Source organism: Silene latifolia, chromosome 4 (genome assembly GCF_048544455.1).
Source record: "Silene latifolia isolate original U9 population chromosome 4, ASM4854445v1, whole genome shotgun sequence".
In the NCBI taxonomy this organism is placed as follows: Eukaryota; Viridiplantae; Streptophyta; class Magnoliopsida; order Caryophyllales; family Caryophyllaceae; genus Silene; species Silene latifolia.
Window position 1 is genome coordinate 33,299,305 of NC_133529.1, and position 18,686 is coordinate 33,317,990.

Consider the following 18,686-nt stretch of genomic DNA (forward strand, 5'->3'; position numbering starts at 1 on the left):
AGTTTGAATTTCCCCCTCGGATCGACGGGTAACGGTGCTCGAACTGACTTGAGGACCAAATCACCTTCCTGGATGTTCCTGGGTTTAACCTTCTTGTTGAATGCCCGTTGTATACGTCGTTGGTATAGCTGGACGTTGTGCAAGGCGTTGAGTCGCCGTTCGTCTAGAAGGGTGAGTTGTTCGTACCTTCGACGGGTCCATTCCGCCTCAGGGACTTGACTCTCCAGTAGGATGCGTAGAGAAGGGACCTCTAACTCTACCGGTTGAACCGCCTCCATACCGTATGCTAGGTAGAAGGGTGTGGCGCCTGTCGGTGTTCGAATGGAGGTTCGGTATCCCCAGAGTGCGAATGGGAGTTTGCTCGGCCAATCGCGGTAGTTGTCTTGCATTTTCTTGATAATGGTGACAAGAGTTTTGTTCGCTGCCTCCACTGCTCCGTTGGTTTGGGGACGGTAGGGGGATGATCGATGTCATTTGATTTTGTATTTGTCCAGCAAGGCCTGAATTTCCGCCCGGAAGTGTGAGCCTTGGTCGCTGATGATTTCATGGGGTACCCCATACCGGCAGATGATGTTGTTTTGAATGAACTTGGCCACTTGTTTGGCGGTCAAGACTGCATATGACTGTGCTTCCACCCATTTGGTGAAGTAGTCGATGGCGACGAGGATGAAGCAATGCCCCTTGGTGCCTACCGGGTTGACTTTCCCGATAATGTCGATGCCCCAGGTTGAGAAAGGCCAGGGTGACGTCATGGTGTATAAAAGGGATGGTGGTATGTGTTGTATGTTGGCGAAGATTTGGCAATTGTGGCAATGTTTGACGTAGTTATGGCAATCGGCTTCCATGGTGGTCCAGTAGTAACCTAGCCGTGTGATTTTTCGAGTAAGCATCATTGCGCTCATGTGAGGGCCACATTCTCCGTCGTGGACCTCTCCCATGACTTTTTTGGCTTTGTGATGGTCAATGCAAAGGAGGAGAATTCCTTGGGGTGTTCTTTTGTATAGTTGATCTTGGTTTATCACGAATTGTGATGCAAGTAAACGGATGGCTCTTTGTCCTCTTTGATCAGAGTTGGGAGGGAATTCATTTTTGGTTTTGTAGTTGAGGATGGCTTGGTACCAAGGTTCATCATGGCTTTCCTCGTCATCGTTGATGGCACAAATGTGAGCTGGATCGCTCCTTCTCTCGACACGTAGGGGCATCGATGTCATGTCGTCAGGTATGTTGATGAGTGCGGCAAGTTTTGCCAGGGCATCAGCAAATTGATTTTCCTCCCGTGGCAGATGGAAGTAGTCGACTTGGTCGAAGAACTCGGCCTCATGATTGATCTTTGCTCGGTAGGGAGCTAAGATGTCGGATCGGATTTTCCATGATCCGGACACCTGATTGATGATGAGCGAGGAATCGCCGTGGACCCTCAGTCTCTTGATGCCAAGTGTGATGGCTGCTTGTAGGCCGATGAGGCATACTTCATATTCAGTGGCATTGTTGGTGATGGTGAAGTCTAGCTTGACCGAGATCGGAACATGTTCTCCCTTCGGTGATATTAGAAGGATTCCTACCCCGAAGCCTCTCAGATTAGATGCACCGTCGAAGTATAGGTCCCGTGCGTCGGAATCGGCACAAAGGATGTCTTCGTCAGGAAGTGACCACGTGTCAGTCGTTGGATCCTCGTTGACGGGATTTTCAGCTAGGAAATCGGCAACTGCTCTTCCCTTGATAACCTTGAGGGGTACAAACTTGAGATCAAACTCGGACAGCATGAGTGTCCACCTAGACAGCCTTCCGTTTAGTACGGGTTTTTCGAAGATGTATTTGACTGGGTCCATCTTGGAGTAGATGTGGACCGTGTAGCGGAGCATGTAATGCCGCAGCTTCTTTTTTGACCATACTAGGGCAAGGCATGTCTTTTCTAGTTGGGTGTACCTTGTCTCGTATTCGATGAACTTTTTGCTGATGTAGTAGATGGCTCATTCTTCGTTGCCGACTGTTTGTGCTAACATCGCTCCCATGGCTGTGTCGGTGACAGTCAGGTATAGGGATAAAGGAATCCCCGGTTGAGGTGGCATGAGGACAGGAGGTTCGGATAGGATTTCCTTTATCCTGTCGAAGGCCTTTTGACAGTCGTCGTCCTAATCGGTGTGATCGGAGGCGCGAAGCTTCTTGAATATTGGTTCACAAATCATGGTGAGCTTGGCAATGAAGCGGTGATGTATTGGACTGACCGAGAAATCCCCGAATCTCCTTCTCGTTCTAGGCCGAGGCATTTGAAGGGATTTGATTTTGTTGGATCAATCTCAATGCCTCTTTTGCTAACGACATGTCCCAAGAGTTTTCCGGAGGTGACCCCGAATGCACACTTCTGAGGATTTAGTCTCATGTTATATTTCCGCAGACGAGCGAAGAATTTCCGAAGGGCGCTGATGTGGCCGTCCCGTTCCTTTAATTTGACAATCATGTCATCGACAGACACCTCTACCTCCTTGTGCATCATATCATGTAGGAGTGTGGTAGCGGTTCTTTTATAGGTAGCCCCGGCGTTGATGAGACCGAAGGGCATGACCGTGTAGCAATATGTACCCCACTGTGTAGTGAATGCTGTCTTGTGCATGTCTTCCTCAGCCATTTTAATCTAGTTGTACCCGGCATACCCGTCCATGAATGATAGGAGGGCGTGCTCGGCGGTATTATCTACCAGAATGTCAACATGTGGCAAAGGGAAGTCGTCCTTTGGACTCGCCTTGTTCAGATCCCTGAAGTCGACGCAAACCCGAATTCTTCCGTCTTTCTTTGGTATGGGCACAATGTTGGCCACCCAATCAGAGTATTCAGATACTTTGATGAAACCAGCCTTGAACTGTTTATCCACTTCTTCCTTGATTTTTAGGGCCCATTCAGGACGCATCTGACGTAACTTCTGCTTCACAGGTGTAGCTCCGGGTTTAATGGGTATCCGGTGCTCTGCAATCTCCCTGTCAATCCCGGGCATATCTCTGTAGGACTAGGCGAATACGTCCTTGTATTCGTGGAGGAGGTCAATGAACTGTTGTCTTTCCGAGGGGTCCAGGGTTGTCCCTATCCTAAGTTCTTGGGGTGTATTGTCGGTCCCTACGTTAATAGGTTCGGTCTCCTCAATGATGGGGGTTCTGGTTTCCCGTTTGTCAAGTTCTTTGGCTAGGTGAGGTGGGTAGTCACTCAAGTCAAATTCCTCATAGTCATTCAGAATTGCATTGCAGTTAAATTGAGACGAGTCATACGCAAACTTAGCGTTCATTAAGTTGACACGAGCGAAAAGCTCGGAAAGGACAGACATCTCGTGGTCAGTCAGAGGCGACACAGCGGAGGAGGTGGCCCCTGGAACAGGCTCCAGGTTGTCACCTTTCATGGGAGTGGGGGTGACCCTAGTGGACTCAGCCTCGGAATCAGCCACGACCTTGTGGTAAAACAGTGGGAAGGGGACCTTGACTGGGACATCAGGAGTGTTAGGAGCTATGACAGACTCTGACTCCGACTCAGACTCAGATTCAGATTCTTCTCCACTTCCCTCCTTGAACATAGGGTCTTCTACAGTTGTGATCTTGAGAATGCGGCCTTGGCGATCGGTCCACTTGACGGTCTTCCTCCAGCTCTGTGTAGCTTTCTCCGAGTCGGTGTCGGAGATCAAGGCGGTTGGGTCAAATTGATTGTCCTTCGGGGCGATGTTGATAATGTCCTCATAGTCGAGGTGCTTGATGTTATCTTCCCCAAAGAGGAGAGTGACAGCTTGTCCATCGAGGCATGACGACGGCTTAGACTCGGTTGATGCAGCTTCGGTGTTGTCAGGGATGAAGTAGCAGTCCTGGAAGACTTCCACACCCGGGTACCTAGCCTTGGCCACAGAGTCATAGATCGGCTCCGGAAAGCCATGGTAGAGCTCAGACTCTCTCTCGGGGACAAAGTATCCATTGAGGGTCAGATGATAGGGACAGAGGATAACTCCGTGCTTTTTGAGTTTTCGAACTAGGAGATTCATCTCCTGGATATCTTCATCGGTAGGTTCATATCCCAGTCCGAAGGGACTGTTGGGGACCTTAGCCTGTTTTAAGGGAGGTAAGGTGCTCTTCAGTGGATTGAGGGGTAAGCCCGGGAAGTAACCCTGGCGCATCATGATACAGTTGACTGTGAGGTTGGCAAACGGGTCACAACCAAAGGCTGTTGATTCATCAGTTATGGCATTCACAGCTTGGAAACCCTACATTTCATTGTCATCCTCCTCAATGGTTTGGGAGGCTATTCCCTTTCTCATGACAGCTTTGATCGGGGAAGCAGGGATTGTGATTGTTTTCCCGTTGAAGGGGACCCTGATTTTCTGGTGGAGAGTTGAGGTAACTACCTTGACGGCGTGGATCAAGGGACGTCCCAGGAGCATATTGAAGGAGGCGTCGATGTCGACCACCTGAAAACTGGTTTGTCTTTCCAGTGGTCCGGTTGCGACGGTCAGAGTGATGAGCCCCGCGACCTTGCGACGAGTGCCATCGTAGGCGCGTACTCCTTGGTTTGTTGGGACCAAATCGGCTTCCTTAATACCCAGCTTGTGAGCAGTCTTGAGGGGAATGACATTCACTGCGGACCCATTATCCACAAGGACCATGGGCACACTCTTCTTGAGACATTGTACGGTGATGTACAGGGCAAGGTTATGATTGGCCCCGAAGGGAGGGATATCTTCGTCAGAAAAGACAACTGGGTTGTTCAAATCAGGGGCGTCCCTTGTCATATGTACCACTATTTCTTCAGGGGAAGAGGTGGAGGGCACGGTTAGTTTTCCCAAGGCCTGTAGCAAAGCCTGTCGATGCTCAAAGGACGTTGCGATCAGTTGCCAGATCGAGATCTCGGCTTTTGCCTTCTTAAACTGTTTAAGGATTGAATTCTCAGGAGCCCTCGGTTGAGTGTCTACTTCTGGGACGACTTGGTCATTCGTTGTTGGAACGACCGTTGGATTGTTCGGGTTTTGATAGGGGCGCTCGGACCGGGTGAGGTGGCCGATCTCTTTCGCCCGTTTCTCTTTCTCTGGGATAAGGTAGACATCTTCAACGTCGTCTCTCCAGATGCCGTTGATTTCAGGATCTCGAAGGCACCTTGGAGGGGTATTCCTTGGTGAGTAGTTTTTGTGAGGGATATTTTTGTGAGGGTAATTTTTGTGGGGGTAGTTTTTGTGGGGTTGATTATTGTGAGGATGATTATTGTGAGGTTGATGCCAGAATGGTCGTAGGAGCAATCCGTCCTGGTGTGGGTAGTTTTTGGCGCTCGGGGGACTTTCCCTCGGGCGTGGCGGCGGAGGATTGAAGATGAGTTGACGGTAGGCATCGTCAAGTCGGGTAATCCTCTCGGAGAGGCTGGCTATGGCTTCCTCAACCTGTTGGAACATGGTGAGCATAGTTGCGGCACTAAACACAAATACCCCGTCCGAGGGATGTTTCTCCAAGGTGTTCACCTCGTCATCAATTGGCAGGATGAGGTGAGAGCAGTCCAGAGTTGGCTCATCGTTGGAGATGGCGTGGATTCCCAGAGGATTTGTTTTGTTGTTTGGCTTAGTCGGTGGGGGTAAAGGCAAATCTCCTTTCTCAATCATGTCTTGGATGATGCGTTTGAGTTTGAAGCATATTTCAGTATCATGCCCCTTCCCTTGATGGTACTGGCAGTAGGCATTGGGGTTCCAGAACCGGGACTTCTTAGCATCGGTCGGATCTGGGGTGGTTCCGATTGGTTGTAACTTTCCCTGGTCCATGAGCCTCTTCAGAGCACTTGCGTAAGTTGACCCTATATTAGTGAACACTCTCTGGGGGCGCTCAGCTCTCTTAGCAGATGGTTCAACGAGGTTGACCTCATCGATCTTGTTTGTTTGGCCGTAAGGGCGAGATCCGGTCGAGGTGGATCCTTGGTAGCCTCTGCCAGTAGTCTTGGCCAAGACACCCTTCCGGAGGTCATCTTCAATGCGTGTCCCCAGAATTTACAGATCCTGGAAGGTCTTGATATTTTGATACCTCAGTAGATTGGCATACACTGGGCGGAGATTGTTGACGAACCTTTCCACCAAAGTTGATTCACTCGGTTTACTGACCAATTGAGTGCTCACCTCCTCTAACGGGTTAAGAACTCGGTGAACCCTTCCTTATCGTTCTGGGTTAGAACCTCAAGAGTACGGGTATTAGCTTGGATTTCAACATTGTCAGCATATTGTTTGGCGAATTCAACTGCGACCTCATCCCAAGTAGTAAGGTTTTTCGGATCAAGGGAGTAATACCACTGGCGAGGGATCGGTTCCAAAGAGGACGGAAAGATCCGGGTGAAAAGTTCATGTTTGACCCCTTTAATGGCCATGTAGTCTTTGAAGGCACGGATATGATTGAGCGGGTCCTCCACTCCTTTGAACTTAGGCACATCAGTTAGGGTAAAGTTGTCAGGTAATTGATCCCCAACAGGTTTGAACCTTCGGTTGTTCTCAAAATGGATATTGTTACCCGGGGCTAGGAGCTGTTCTTCCAAGAGCTTTAGCCTCTTCTCAGTTTCAGTCAGAGGTGGAGCATTATGTTCTCCAGTTTCTTTGTTTTCCAGGGCGTCGATACGAGTCTCGACGCGATCTAGGGTGACCTTAAGAGCGGTGAGCGGTGCAAGAAGGCGATCGGTCGTGACATCTCTGTTGTTATCATTGTTGTTGTTGTTGACAGATGAAGTTGAAGACGGGGCCATGGCTCTGAGGCAGAAAAATGGCTCACATTACAACTCAATCCGACACGGTTCAAAGACTGAACGCAGACAATGCAAGAGACGAGACAAAGATCAGACTCAACAAGACGAGGGTGACCGTGTGTGGTTCCTCGATGCTGACTCGATTTATGACGTGACGGTGTTGACCGAACTTTTGACACGAGTCCAATATAACGGCGCGACGCCATTGGACGGGTCTCGTGGTGAGACAACTCATAAGTAAAGACCCATAAGTACGTTTGCTTCGACTCGATAGACACGAGGCGGAATTGGAATGGTGGACTGAAGTTTTCGAAAATAGAAATTTTCAAAAAGATTCATTCGTCACTTTGGGACGGCTTCCGAAGATAGAGATCTCCGCAAGTCGATGAGTTAAAAGGGTTGTCTTAAGTTTATTTGAAAAAGATGGTTTTGAGTTTGAGTCGGCTCGGAAAACAGTATATTGTTTCCCAAGACGGTTTTGAAATTCAAAATTGTATGTTTTAAAAATCGGGTTTGAAATGTTCGAAAAGGTCTCGGGGACGGTGCATGGTCCTCGGGATCTCGAAAGTGTCTCGAGAAAAGGGTGTGTGCTTTTCTCGGGTTTTGAAAGAGCCATTGTCGGCGCGAAACGGGTTAAAATCCGTGTCTAGACGCGGCGATTATAACGGCGTAAAAAGGTGATTTGAAATGGTTGTAAGAAACCAAATTTGAAAATCGTCATTACGACGGCCTAGAAAGGCGTGTTGAAATGGTTATAAAAACCGGGTTTGAAAATCGTCATTACGACGGCCTAGAAAGGCGTGTTGAAATGGTTATAAAAACCGGGTTTGAAAATCGTCATTACGACGGCCTAGAAAGGCGTGTTGAAATGGTTATAAAACCGAGTTTGAAAATCGTCATTACGACGGCCTAGAGAGGCGTGCAACGGTCGGCGAAAGACCGAGGTTTGAAATGGCCATTATAACGGCGCAAAAGGGGTGTTTTTGAAAGTTTGAAAATGACACGGAAGGACTTATGATCAAGTAGCACATAAGCACTCACAGTTCATTATATTATGCATTATGCTGACACAGGTTTTGGCTTAAGAGGGTGGGTTACACACCAAGCAATCAAACCCCGATTTGCGAGAGGGATACCAATCCAAACAAAATGTGTAAGGAGGGTGCCCTAGCCTCGTGCTCGAAAGTGATGAAAGCTCTTTGACGAAACAGAAATGTGTAACGTCAATGGCATGCTTGACTCAATCGGGATTCGAAACGCGGGGATGAGAAAACTCACGCCGACGAGACGAGCCAATTGGTCGAAAAGGGTTAGGTTGTGGGTCCGGACAAGGAACCCGACCGTGACCGTAATATCAATTAATGCATTCCAACCAAGACTTTGTTCGAGTCTCACCATCTAGGGATCACAAAGACGTAAGTGTCCTAGTTTTCCCCAGCGGAGTCGCCAAACTGTGGACATGGGCCACATGCACGCCCAGCCAATCTGTGGACGTACATCGGTCTTTTGAAAGCCACGCCCGGCGGCGTAAAAATGCTTTCGACCGGATCGTTTTAGATCGGTCGGTTTCGTCTCGGTAAGGGTCTCGAAACGATTAGAGATGTTCGGAGTCGCCACCAATCATTTGTGGGATCCTTGGAACCCGTTCGAATTTCACTTTATACCTCGGTCAAATCGAAGCACAAAGCAGCGTTTGACATAGGTACTAAAGATAAGGAAATCGTCCCTCTTTAGCATCCTATCTCTAGAATGACTCTCGTACGCCCTGGATAAGGTCGTCCACTATCCAAAGTTTCTAAGTAAGAGGTGAAGGTACGTATTGGGAAGCCCTTTAATCAGACACCCAATCCCGCCCATGTAGCTTCTCTCTACTGATCGATCTTGGTTGGTTGAATGCAAAAGTTGATAAAACGGTTTAAATGCACGAATGCGCATCCAACAATTTAAACCTAACATGTGAGAGCTTTCTAAATCGGTTGATTTAATCCAAGTATCAAGTATAAGATGTCGAGTTGGATTAATGATTGATTTGCATGCAAGACGGAAATTAAACATCCATTTACCAAATTAGGTTTATGGTGCATAACATGATCCATTTGTCTTAGTAAGGCATTTTTCAAATGTGATTTTGAATAAGCAAATGGTCATCTGATCCGTCCTATATCTGGGCTAACCGGAGTCGGGATCGTCCTAGACTAATGCTGGAGGGGGAACAGGCCCTATACCAGACGGCTATATGAGGCGCGAGCCGGCCGGCGATACAAGGGGCCTCCCCTGGTTCTGAAAATGAGAAAGAAAAGGCCTGCTTGAGGCGCGGGTCAGCCTACGGTTATATGCCGTGTTCTGACCTTTTGAAAAACGTTATAAAACGTGTTGAAAAATGGGTATTTGAACCCGATTTGGTTTGAAAGGGTCGTTTAGACCGCATTTGTTGATTTGAAGAACTAGACTCAAATAATCATCATTATTTTAATAATATTCGGGGTCGGGTTCGATTTTGACAAACTTGACATGAATAGTTTTGAAAATAATTATGAACTAATTGTTTTAAGTTCATTTGAATATAATTAGCCGATACTCATCATCGTACCCGGGTTAAAATCCGGCATGGTATGTAGAACCAAGGATGACTTTGTGTTGGTGACTAATATGTTTATTTTGAAAATGTAAAGAAATGATGAAAGGCTTTAAAATACCTCCCAAAAATAAAAAATAAAAGGCTTTAAAATACCTTTTAAATGTTATTAACCAAATATTATCACCGAAACACGGATTTGTCCGTCATGGTATGAGGAACCAAGGGTGAAAAATGCTTTATGGTTAAAACAAATAAAATAAAAAAGGGTTGAAAATATTTGAAATGGTAAAAACCGATTACAAATATGAACATGAATTAAAGGGGAAAGACGAGAACAAACACGGTTGATCTCTGACCTGAACACCCCATTTAGGCGCGGGCAAGCCTGCAACCCAAGGGGTTTCTGCCTCATGCCAAAAATCAGTTTTGGCTCGTTTATCCCATGTTTCGGTTCATGTTATGCACGTTTTAGCATGTTATAGTCATGAAACAAATGAAAACATGATAAAAAGAGGATTTTTACACCCTCATACTTACATATTTGGTTATGGCGAGTGACCGACGTAAGTGTAACAACTCGTTTGGTCGGAAAAGACTCAGTTTAAAACTGTTTTGGTAAGTAAAAAGAGTGTTTTAAGATTAGTGACGGTGTAGTGGTCGAAGTGGTCGGTCAAGTGATTTAATACACGATGACGGTACCAAACAATGTGTAAGGCTTGTATTTACGATCGGTAGGTCGTAAATACGCGTCGGATTGCGACTTAAGAAGTCGAGTCGAGAATTTTAAGGGAGAAAAGAGGGGGCGGACACTCGCATAACTCTCAAATGGGGGGCATTTGAGGGGTATTTATAGGGAAATGAGTGGTTGTGTGAGTTTTGAGCGACGTGGCCACCTGGGCTGCTCAAAGAGGCGCGAGCCACGTCGCGGGTCTTCGAGGTGTGTTGTCGCTTTCACACAAACGCAATCATGATTTGTTCTATCCTAAGTTTTGTAGTCATATGTTTGGTACTTGACCAAACATAAATCCGGGAAAACTTAAGGTAGAAGGTTTGAAATGTTTTGTTTTTGGTGGTTGACTCGGTTTGACTCGTTGTTGGAGTCGGGATTTGAATTTTTGAGTCGGTTTTTGGTCCGGTGTCGGTTTTGACTCTAGTTAGTGTCATTGCGACCCCGTCGTCGTGCATTAAACACTCCAGGTATTTTTGAAATGTTTTGAAATGTTTTCTTTTCGAAATCGTTTTAAGTTTTCCGACGTAAAGTTGTACACAAACTGTCGATCAAACGCCGCTATTCCAAAACATGTTGTAGTCCGATAATCATCGGGTGTTTGTTGGAGTCTCAGCAGATACTGGGTATCTACAGTATCCTGTCTCTATCATTCATCATCATCAAGATGTAAAACTTCTTAAAATGAATAATTATGAACGCATCTGACATCAAAATTCAAAACACATATCCTTTGAAAACATTTGTGTTTTGAAAGAGATGATGATGTTTGATAACAACTCTTTATTTGTAAATCTATTTAAATTCATTTCTTGTTAAAATTACATTTATACCATACAGAGTTCTGGGAATGCCCGAAACTCATTTAAATTGTTATTCACTCGGCCCGAATCGTACCCGACTTGAAATAACACAAGCCGATTAAATTATTCAATTCATGGAAGTGCTACTTTTAAATTGTTCTAATTCGTAGACTTTTTAAAGCCAAACTCGTGTTAAGAGAGAGCTAGTATGTGGAGTATGTAGTTTAAAACTGGGGAAATAGCAAATTAGTCGCCTCATATGTTTGTTAGTATGACAATTTCGCCCAAGGATCATCTCCAGATCCAAGGGCTAAAAATCTGCACACCATCAAATCTAAGGCTAATAATTGCAAGGTAAATACGAGTAAATTTTTGAAGGAAAAAAATCAATTACCACCCTTTCTTGGCCCTTATATTTCAGGACAATCAATTTTTGGCCCTTGGATTGGGGGTAATCCAGTACATTTTTGGTACTGGAGAAGATCCTTCCTCGTGCAAATTACCCTTTTAAGTTTTAATATGTGCAAATTAGTCTTATATGTTTTGGTAAATGTGCAAAGAGAACCAATAACGATATTCCGACAACCTTTCACTGGAAAACTACCAAATCTCATGCTGGAACAATTATTAAAATCCAATTATCAGAAAACTTAATTATTTCGTGAAGGTGATAGCTTTCATTTCGTTGGGCATTATTAGCACAATAACCGAGCTTAAACGCAATATGTGATACCTATTGCATGACATGTACTCCTTCGAATACTCGACACATATAGAAACTTAAGCGGGTAATTTTCACATACTAACAAACATATGGGGCTAATTTTCTACTTTCCCCAATAAAATCCTCCACGAAACAAATGGAAATGTCACCTAAAATTTTCAAACTTCATTGTAAAGGGGTGAACACTCCTGCTATAACTCCCTGAGTACTCCACCATTATTATGGTTACATTAATCTAATCTTATGGGAGATACGCTATTAATCTAATCACATTACAGAAATGGCAATCAGTGATTTGGGTCATACATATTGGAGAAGTAAGCCTTGTACCAAGGTCTAGTAAAAAAAAATAATTATGTTGGATCAATTTCAGTTCAAAACATTTTCAGGCGACTTGAATCGAACTCTCGAGTCTCGAGTCCAATAAGAGAAAAGAGAAATTTTTTATGGCTTATCTGCACAAAAGAGTTGTCTCCACTTAATGCCTAGATTGAACTTATAAATTGACCCCTTCAATGTGTGCTTTTTACCTTGACAATGGCTACAATTCACTCTTGTAAAACAACCCTACACAGGATACATAGTAACTCCTGGTAATGCATGCCTAGTTGTTTTTTACCTTGGACGAGAGTACTTCGCTATCACTCTAGCAATTGAATAGGAATAGCAAATTACATGAGACATACAGTCGTATTTTACTTTCAGAGTACTCTATATTATTTGTGCAGGAGTTTCTTTTAAACAATTCACTAAGAGCAAGTGCAACGGAAGAACTTCACATAAAGTTCTTTCTATTCCTAAGTCATTTTTTACTAATTACTAAGTTCAAGAACTTTACACCACAATGGAAGAACTTTTTCTTAGTTCTTAATTAGGGCCCACTATTATTATCTTATCTCAATCAACCTATTTAATTTTTTTGGAAACTAACAAAGAACTTGGTTCTTAAATAAGAACCAAGTTTTTATTTTTACAAACCCAATGCCATTCACAATGGGAAGAACTTTATTTTTGAAATTCTTATTGACAAACTCAAGAATAAGAACTCCCATTACATTTGCTCTAAGGGCTTAATGCAACTGTGATTAATAGGTGTTATTCTAGTCAAGAACACAAACTTTCATACCACACCCTTTTATGTGGCATTATAGAAGCGACCATTGTCAGAGGATATTACGGTATATTTTAATATATCGTAATCGGAATAATACTATTAATATGGAATAAGCTATATTTATTCTACTAATATTAAAATACATATACGATACGATTATCATGTTTAAATCTTTAGACTAGTAAAAATGCGATATGATTGTAATTGTTTGAGACATGAGCAATAATAATACAACGGTTTTTCTAACATGCGATCATAGAGATATCTTATCAACAAAATTTTAAATTCTACCATGCATCTAAACGATGGCTCGTCAAAGTATCATGTTTTCATCATACTTTATCATCAAGATATAAAACTTCTTAAATAAATAATTATGAACCCATCTGACATCAAAATTCAAAACACATATCCTTTGAAAACATTTCTGAATCTTCTTAAATTCATTTTATGTTAAAATTACATTTATACCAAAACGAGTTTTGGGAAAGCTCGAAACTCACCTGAACTGGTATTCACTCGACCCGAACCGTACCCGACTCGAAATAACACAACCCGATTAAAGTGGCTAACCGAAATGAACCCAATAAAAATCGATCTAAAACCGAAGTTATGGTCAACCCGATTTAAAAAAAAAACTGATTTAACCCGATCCGAAACTGAACCAAATAACCCGTTGATCATGTCTAATTCAGTGCTAGATCGTAAGTCACGAGCTACTTTTAGTCAGTTTCCATTAAAACGCAGTAACAACCACGAATAACAATTAATTAAATTTTACCCTTCTTGCAATTCTGCATAGACGCATAGTAGAGTCAAGGAAAACGACTAGCAATAAGTAAATCTGTAATAGACACTTTTTCTACATACGAGGTGACTCTTTTCTTTACCAAAAAGAGCTCTAGGATGTGCATATGTGTTGTTGTAGTAATCAATATATTTAGGGAAGATTATTCAACTCGTGGAAGTACTACTTGTAAATTGTTCTAATTCGTAGATTTTTTGAAGCCAAACTCGTGTTAAGACTATGTTTATAAGTTGGGTTTAGTAGGTGTAGGTCTTGAATAAAGACGAAAAATAATTAAAAAAATAAAAATAAATTAAATTAGAAATCTAGCCCATATTGAGTGGAGAGCGTTCCACCCGTTCCAAAATGGAACGCCTAGAGCTGAAAGTGGAACTACTGGGAAAATCATGTGCTAAGCTTACGTGAGCAAAAAGTTGTCACATGGCAATCTTTAATTGGCAGGCAAGTTTTCTTTAGACTAACAATTGATGGGTTTTAAAATGATTATTATTAACTTAATTTTACCAATTTTAAAAAATTAAAATAAAAGATGTCATTATTCATAATTTTTTATTCTCTATAAACAGATATGACATTTAGTATATTTTAGAGCAAATTTTAATTTTATTATTTCTTTTAGTTATTTTTATAGTAGCCAAGTGGTGTATATTTAACCCATTTTAATCGTAAATATATTTATAATCATTATCAAAATAAAATTATGATGTAAGTATATAATAAAAATATGAGATGATAAGTAGGATAAGGGAGGGCTGCAGGAACAACTGATAAAATAACAAAATTAGGAACTAGGTCTTGTAAGTAGGAAAAGAAGTATATATTAGTATTTTAATGTAGGAACTAGGTCCAAGTAGGGCTGCAGGAACAACTGATAAACATGGTCTAAGAGAGAGCTAGAATGTGGAGTATGTAGTTTAAAAATCACATGTTTGTCAGTGTGTGCAAATTACCCTCAAGTTTTAATATGTGCAAATTAGTTCCATATGTTTTGGTAAATGTGCAAATATATCCGAATAGACCCAATTACGATATTCCGACGACCTTTCATCGGAAAACTACCAAATCCCATGCAGGAACAATTATTAAAATCCAATTACCGGAAAATTTAATTATTTCGTGAAGGTTCAGAAGGTGATAGCTTTCATTTCGTTGGGCAGTGTTAGCACAACAACCGAGCTTGAACGTAAAATGTGATACCTCAATTTACAGTTATAACGCACTGCAATCACTGTGTTACTTAACTTATCCATGACATGTACTCCGTATCTGATACCGTCGAATACTCGAATGAGACGCATGTATAGATACTTAAGCGGGTAATTTGCACATACTAACAAACATATGGGCTAATTTGCTACTATCCCCGATAAAATCCTCCACGAAACAAATGGAAATGTCACCTAAAATTCAAACTTCATTGTAAAGGGGTGAACACTCCTGCTATAACTCCTTGAGTACTCCACCATTATTATGGTTACATTAATATAATCTTATGGGGGGATAAACTATTAATCTAATCACATTATAGAAATGGCAATCGGTGATTTGGGTCATACATATTAGAAGTAAGACTAGTACCAAGTTCTGGTAAAACAAAACAATTGTGTTGGATTATTCTCAGTTCAGAACACTTTCAGGCGACTTGAATCGAGCTCTCGAGTCTCGAGCCCAATAAGAGAAGAGATAAACTTTTTATGGCGTATCTACACAAGAGAGTTATCTCCACTTAATGCATAGATTGAACTTATAAATTGACCCTTTCAATGTGTGCTTTTTACCTTGAAAATGACTACAATTCACTCCTACAAAACAAACCTACACAGGATAGTAACTCCTGGTAATGCCTAGTTGTTTTTTAAGTCTTTTTTTTTTTGTGCAATGTTTTTTAAGTATTAGCATTACTATTTTCAATGGCTTCATAAAAAAGGCAATCTTACTATGTTAGTCTAAGATTGTTCTTGTTTTCAATTGTCAAACTTAGAACTTGTAGCAATTGTCATACATCAGTATTATTTTCAATGGCCTCATACAAAGTGGGATATGTGATCTCAAGAGGAACAGAAATTTTCAAGCCAGTAGTAGGCTGCAGCTCGCAAATCATCTACAACCCGTTTAGCACTAAGTTTATTCATTTTCAGGTCATCATTTTTGGCTAATTGAGCCAACGGTAGATCGCAACTCATAAATCATCTCGAGTCTATTTCCATTAAAACAAAACAATTAAGTTGGATCAAGTTCAATTCACAACATCTTCATGCGACTTGAATCTGACTTACTTTTCCCGTCGAGATATGCTTAATATGAATATAATATCTTACCCATTTTCTTTTTTTAAATCTATCCCTAAAATATGATGAAATGTAAACACTATTCAAATCCGCTAACAACTTAAAACTTTAAAAAATCGCTACTTTTTTTTATTAAATATGGGCCATGGCAATGCAAGCACAAAAATTGTGACGAAGATGGCAAGAAGAGTTCATTTTTCGACAACAAAGTCGCCCTTATTCAAGACGGGAATAGTAAACATAAGAACAATTGTATTTTATGTGATACTTGTGACTCCTATTTTCATGATCAAAATGCTTTTTTGAATCATGACGATGCCAACTAATGATATCAACGTTGGTAAGTTTACCTCATGCTTTCCAAAATTTTCCCATATTTTCCTTAATTTTGCCTTAACTCTACGGCTTTGTTTGATAAATGGTATGTTAGCTAGATTTTAGCATATTGGAGAAATTTAGCATATTTGACTTACGAATATGTTATTTAGAGCGTTTGGTTAATAACATATTGAAATAGTATATTGGGGTGAAGAAAAAAAATTGTCTTCTTTACCCCCTTAAAAATATTAACCTTCCTCTTATATATTTGATAAATATTGTTCATGTCCTTATTTATCATTTTCCAAAGGACCTAAACAATCTGTTAATCTGAAACTGCCAATTACCAAACACCTCTAAAACAGTTCTGCTAAATAAATCGGCTAGTCAAACCTGCTAAATCATTCTACTAGTCAAATTTGCTTTCTAAATCTGCTTCTACCAATATTAATCAGTTGTTTACCAAACAAGACTTATGTATCATCATTTCTATGAATGTTGATTTCGTTTCTCAGGTGTGCGTGTGCTCTAATATGTGAAATGAGCCAAGGCCGGATCTGACCTACTACAGCAAGTGCGGTTGCACTAGCCCGAGACAAAGAGGCCCCATATGAAAAAAAAAATCCAATATTTGTATGTGTATTTGCATAATACATTGGCACAATATATATACAGTATATATACAATATATTATGTTATTTATATATTAGCATATTTACATTTACCGAAATTTACAAAATGTTGGCATTGTTTATTCACAACTATTTTTGCATTAATTAGTGTTTTTGTCACGATTGTTCTATTATTTATTATCCTCTTTTATTATTATTATTATTATTATTATTATTATTATTGTTATTAATAACCCTAAAATAACATTCACGCTAGGCCTCTAAGTTACTAGCTCCAGCTCTAAAAGGAGCTAATCCTCTAGTTATGATTCCAACCATGAAGTATCATTAGTTTGTCTATCAAGGGCCGAAGTTTTAATTTTGTGAAATTTGTCATAGTTAAACGTTTTTGTTAGTAAACTTTTATCGTAATTGTAACTAGTATTAGTTTAAATAGTTGGTGTTGAGTTTATGTCAACCTATAGAATGTTAATTAAGCATCAAGAGTTTAGTCAGTGTGATTCTAATTTCATGTAATGTTTACGTGTTTGTGATATATTTTAAAGCTTGGTTAAATATATTCCTCTTAAAACTTATTGTGTTTGGCCTTTTTTTTTAGTTAGAGGCTTACATTATGAAACAGGTTCATATAATTAGAAAATGTAAATTAATTTATATAACGTCATATATAGCTAGCACAATTTTTAACATTATTTACCAACTCATGGATAAAATGTGATTGTTGTTTATAGTCAAACTTTACCGGGATCTCATTATACTCGAGTCTTATATAGTTTTAGGCTCGTTTTGATTTTTTATTTACCCTTGTAACAACTCATTAGTTCCAATATTAGGGACTAGTGTTGTTACTGGTTTCTTTGTTGTTTGTAATATTACGTACGACGGGGTTGCTATAATTTCAGCGGGGTTTGCTATATCAGGTCCATGTCCAATTGCTTTTCTTGGTTGTGGACTATGGAGTCTCAAATTGTTGGAAATATAAGTCTTTCTTCAAGTGAAAGTGAGATTTGAGAAGTTGGGAGAGCGCGTATCAGTCTTTTAATAGGAAGATTGATATATAACTAGTTTTTGGTCCCGTGAAAATTCACGGGATTGAATTTAACATATATTTAAGATAATATTTCACAAATTTTTTACCCCCTTTGTTTTTTTAATATAAGTTGTTCTTAATGGTGAACCTTTAACTTAAGTTTATATAAAAATGTATTGGTTCAAAAATTATTTAAGTGTACCATCATTAAATTTTTTACGTAAAATTATTTACCCGTTTCATTTTAGGGAGATTTATTTTTTATTCCCTCTGTCTCGGTCAGTTATTGTGCTTTTGTTTTGGCACAAAGATCAAGGAATAGGAAAGGAGTCAATTATTAAATGCCAAGTGGAACAAATTGAGTGTGAATGATAAAAAATATTAAAATTTTCTTAACGTCGAAACACGTGAATTCTTATTCACTATAATTCATATTACTTGCAAAGACTAATTATTCATTATAATATGGAATAAAATACTACATGCATACTAAAGCTATCGTGACGTAGATATGGAGTACTCCTCATGCTCATCAAACTCTCATTATCCTCGTGCTCTTTCGGCCTAGAGATATTCTTCTCATTTCGTCCTTGAAATCTCCAAATCAGGGGCGGCCCAAACATAGAGCAATTCAGCTCCTTGCACCGAGGCCCAAGTCCATAAAGGGCCCAAACTTACCTGATTTTTTAACTTAAAAGAAAAAAAAATATCTACTGCTATTTTTCTACGACAAACAGGAAACAAAAAGAGGACAAACCAAACTTCCTTTACTCTTTACTCTTCCCAAAAACATTAAAACAAGTACACGATAAAGATTAAAGAGAAGCAATTCATCAATTCGATCATCTTTATTTTTCAATCATTCAAATTTCGATCATCTCTACTCTTTAATCATTCGAACTTCAATCATCGATCTCTACTCTTCACTTGTTACG